Here is a 5,034-nt window from a genome sequence, read left to right as displayed (position 1 = left end):
TTGCTTTGTGGTGAAATCACATCTTATTCTCTCTCTCTCTCTCTCACTCTCTCTCTCTGTCTTTTTTTATTGTAGTAGGAAAAGTTTTGGTTGTGATTCCAAATACTAACCATTTACTTACCAATTTTAGGCTGGTAGGAGCAAGCATTAAGATTATGGGAAATGATATTAAACTCTGGCCTATAGGTGGAATCAGCATTCTGATTTGTAGGTTCTCACCCTATCTTCACTGTTTATGATTATTGATTTCAGTTGGGCATCAAGAGAGTTGACCCCGAAGAACCATCTTAAAACAGATTCTACTCTAAATATTTGTTTGCACAACTGATTTCTGTATGAACTAGAGGATGTATATATGAATGTTCTATCACAAATTTAGATTAATTCATTTAGTTTTAGATCATAAACTTTTTATTAGATTACAACTTCTGAACTAACAAAGAATATCTATTATTGTGTGGTCTGGCCTCTAAGTATTTTAATAAAATTATCATCAAAATATATTCTTTTATAATTCACTAATTAATATACCATTGGTTTATGTCCATTGACTCAATTGTTTCTTCATGAAGATTACAGTACCTCTACCATCTTAGTACTCCACAAGCCTAAGTTTCCAGTTAATTTTGGAATGCAAGAATTAGTATTTCTTCCATGATTACTTTAAACCTGTAGTCCTATTGCCCCCTTCATTCTGCTTGCAAGACTGATGATATACAAAACCTGTGAGATAGTCCCTGATATTTTCATTCACATCTCCCTCTTCTTTTTCCCAGAGTTGCTTAACCAATAAACTTCTTCAAATTAATTTCATGCTTCCTTTGAAAATACTGATGGACACCAAACTTTCCTCATGGCTTTTTTCATCTCTGAATTTCTCAGAGAATAGATTAAGGAATTGAACAAAGGAGCAATGATGGTGTAAAACATAGCAAATATTTTGTCCTCAGGAAAAGTAATAAGTGGCCTAAGGTACATAAAGACTACAGGCCCAAAATATAGATGACCACAGTGATATGAGACCAACAGGTAGAGAGAGCTTTGCGTCTTCCTTCAGCTGAGAGATTTCTTAAAGTGAACAATACCATAAGAAACAGATAAGACAATAAAGGTAACTAATGTGACCATTCCTGAAAGGGCAATCACAAGGACACTAGTGATGTAAGTATCAGTACAGGCCACTTTAAGCAAAGGAAAAATATCACAAAAGTAGTGATCAATTTCATTAGGACCATAGAAGGGCAAACCAATTGCAGTAGAAAATAAAGGAAAGGCATGAATGAATAAAGGCAACCAGCCCAAGCAGCTAAGACTAGGAGATTGCATCCTGTCCTGTTCATGATAATCACGTAGTGGAGAGGTTTGCAGATGGCAGCATAGCGATCAAAGGCCATGGCGGTGAGAATGAAGATCTCAATGCCTCCAAAGAAGTGCATTGTAAAGACCTGTAACATGCAATTGTCATAGGAGATGGTTTTCCTTTCCACTAGCAAGTCACCAATTAACTTGGGTGTAACTGTAGAGGTGTAGCAGATGTCTATTAAGGATAAGTGTATAAGGAAATAGTACATTGGTTGGTGAAAAAGAGGGCTGCATCGAATGGAGATAAGGATCAGAAGATTTCCTGCCAACAGAGCAACATAACAGAGTAAGAAAATGACAAAACAAAATATCTGTATGCTCTGGTCATTTGAAAGTCCTAGAAGTATGAATTCGGAGATGTTTCTCTGGCTTGTCATATATTTACTTTGGCGTATGCTTCCACAGGGACTTAGGTTTCTGAAAGAAAGAACACATAACCAAAGGTGAAAATTAACTATATAAACACAATAACGTAAAATTTATTAAAACTAATATTGACATAAAGATTAATTTTTCTTGATTTATTGAATTAAGCTGATTCTCTTTATTTTGTCTTTTATAAATCTAGCATGACATAATTTCATAATGGCAATCATGAGAATAATTACATATTTTATTCACTGTTACTAGTACTTTTTAAAAAATTTAAATATTATTTTGATAATACATTTTATGACTATTAATGACATATTTAGATAAAAGACCTGCTAATTATATGAGTTAGTCTTAAACAAGAAAAGATTTTGTCCATATTTTCCAGTTCTTATACCTTACAAATAAAATAAATGATCCTCCTTTAAAATTACCTGAGAAAATATTCTTAATGTTCTGGGAATGAATCCTGAAGAAATGCACATTTGTTTAAAGATCCAGTTTGAACTACTGAACTTTGATTTCTGTAGAGCATACTATATTTTCCTACATGGTCAAATATTGTCAATGGATCATCTTAAACCAATGGAATTTCACTTACATTAAAAGGCAAAGTATTTGAAAACAAGACAGCAAAAGAAAGAATATCAATTAATGACTGAAATTTTTAGAAATATTCAGGAAGCCCATTAATTTGTCAAATTTTTATTTTATGAGTTAAATACAATTTAAAAAATACATAGGATCATTGAAGTTTGTGATAGCAATTGATCAAGGAAAGATAAGATTTTGAATTGCCCAAATATATTTGAATTATGCATGAGTCATGGCTCTTACTGAAAATTTCATTCTTTAGTTACAATGTGAAAAATCAAATGCCAATTAAAGGAAATAAAGGTGAAAGCAACTTGAAGACAAACTTTGTGGTAAGTAGCACTTGGTAGTATTTGTTGCAATAATGACTAAATGTAATATTCAGGAAATCACATCTTTGTAACATTTATCTTAAGACATTTAATCGGGGCAAAATGAGTGTAGGATAATGAAAAAACATCTAGAAAAACTATTTTACCCACTAAGGAGGAAATATCTGATCCTAGTGGGTTTGCAAGAACTAACACATCTTCTACCTTAGTCTGATTCTGAAGTGACAGACTTATCTGACCATCAGGTGTTTATTTTAAAAATAAGAAATGTGGGCACCTGTGTGGCTCAATCCATTGAGCAGCTGCCTTTGGCTCGGGTCTTCATCCTGGGGTCCGGGGATCAAGTCCCAAGGTGGGCTCCCTACTTGGCTAGGAGTCTGCTTCTCCCTCTACTACTTCCCCCTCCTCATGCTCTCTCACATGCTCTCCCTCTCTCAAACAAAATTAAAAAAAAAGAATAAAAAATTGTAAATCATGTTGCAATATTATTTAGCAACCATCATCTGGAGTGACTCACAAATTTAATATCAATGTTATTGATAGGCGTTAAGAAGATTTTACAAGGCAAATAATTGACAGCTATGACATTTTTAGAATGCTCTCTACCTTACCACATCAATTCTATTTTAAATTACTACTCGCAATTCTAACCTCATAAAAGTAGAAATTTTCAATTTGTTCCTACTTTGCTTTCAGAATCCTAACAAGGCTTCCTATCCTCCATTATATAAAAAATAAAATAATTACATCACTACTTATATCATAGAGTGTTCAGCAATTAACAGTAACTAAAGAATCTGAGAAGTTTTAGGAGCATGAGGATCATTGACTTATCTTCTGTTCATTACAACTGGTACTGGTATGTGTTCATGAGTTAGAAACAATGTTAATTCTTAAGATATACCTAATTACTATAACAAACTGATTTATATGTAAGTAATTTTTCTCTGAGCCTAAAAAGAAGAGACATTAAGAGAATCCTAGTAATTTCTCTGATTTGAAAAGGAATACACTGTATATATTAAAAGACAGGAATTCTGATTCTTCCTCAATCTGGGGCTATCTTTCATGGGAGAGAACTGATAGGAATGTCATAAAGGAGAGCATGAAAGAACTCTTTTGGTTCCTCATCTGAGCAGAAAGGAATATGCAAGACAACGGGTTAACAGACAACCCATCTGTCTTTTGAGTATTTATGTTAGTAAAGAGGTAGGGAATATTTAATATACACACATATTATAGAATTCTCTGATTTTAAAACATTTGAAATAATTTGCCTTCAGTTTTACAAAGACAAATATTCCTAATCAAGATTCCTGCTTGTTGGGACACCTGCGTGGCTCAGCAGTTGAGCGTTCTGCCTTTGGCTCAGGTCCTTATTTCGGTCCGAGATTGAGTTCCCAATTGAGCTCCCTGAGAGGACTGTGCTTCTCCCTCTGCTTGTTTCTGCCTCTCTCTGTGTGTGTGTGTGTCTCTTATGAATAAATAAATAAATCTTAGAAGAAAAAAAAAAAAACACGATCCTGCTTGTCTTCCTAATCATCATTAGGATTTTATCTCCAATAGCTCAAAACCTCATCCTGTATTCTGAGGGACCTTGCTCTGTGATCAGTGCTGTTTGTAGAGGTAAAGGGGAAGAGGAAAGAGTCAGTTGATGAGAATTATTGTCATAAAACAATATAGTGATACTGAGGAATCCTCCCATGAGAAAAGTGAAGTCACAGTTGGTGAGGTAAGAACTTCAGGGAACCATGAACAAAAGATTGAAACAATAGCAACACAGAAAGGTGCAAAACATTGAGACATCTCAAATAAACTGGCCAATGTGATCCATGAGTGAATTGCTTAATCTCTTTGGGCCTCATGGTACTCATTTCACAATTAAGATACCATTACAAAATTCAGAATTTTAATGAGGGATACATGAGGTAATATGAAATAGCCAGTGACATGTATCGTTTAAAGCTGTCATTTTTCTTTTACCGTCTTTCCTCTTTGAATGACTAGTTTAAGACCACAGATCGTCATGCGTGCACACACAACCAATGGAAAAATAAAGGAAATTAAAAAGAACATTCATAACATGGATTTAGCAAGTATGATAATGATAAACTCCCATTTCAGCAATCTGTTACTGAAAGTGTGTTAATGTCATAATCAATTGGTTATTGTAGCATTTTTCTTGACACTAATCACTAGTCTAATGTTTTCCTCTACAAAAAGCTATTCAAAGGATTACTTTGGTTTTTGGTATTGTTGAATACAAATTATGTATGTCTTTTGAATTACAGTATTCATAAAGAAGTTCTTATATTTGAATAAAAGTTTCTACCACACATTCAAACTTTCTTAGTGTAACAGAAGGTGGGATGCT

The 5,034-nt window shown here is 33.8% G+C and overlaps 1 pseudogene; it reads right to left on the bottom strand.

Annotated features, from left to right (window-relative positions):
• Positions 1 to 810: 810 nt before the first annotated feature.
• Positions 811 to 1,739, bottom strand: LOC144293291 (olfactory receptor 4P4-like; annotated as a pseudogene).
• Positions 1,740 to 5,034: the final 3,295 nt, after the last annotated feature.

The sequence above is a fragment of the Canis aureus genome, chromosome 21 (genome assembly GCF_053574225.1).
Source record: "Canis aureus isolate CA01 chromosome 21, VMU_Caureus_v.1.0, whole genome shotgun sequence".
NCBI lineage: Eukaryota > Metazoa > Chordata > Mammalia > Carnivora > Canidae > Canis > Canis aureus.
Note: the sequence above shows the minus strand (reverse complement) of the source record. Positions and strands in the feature narration are given on the sequence as shown.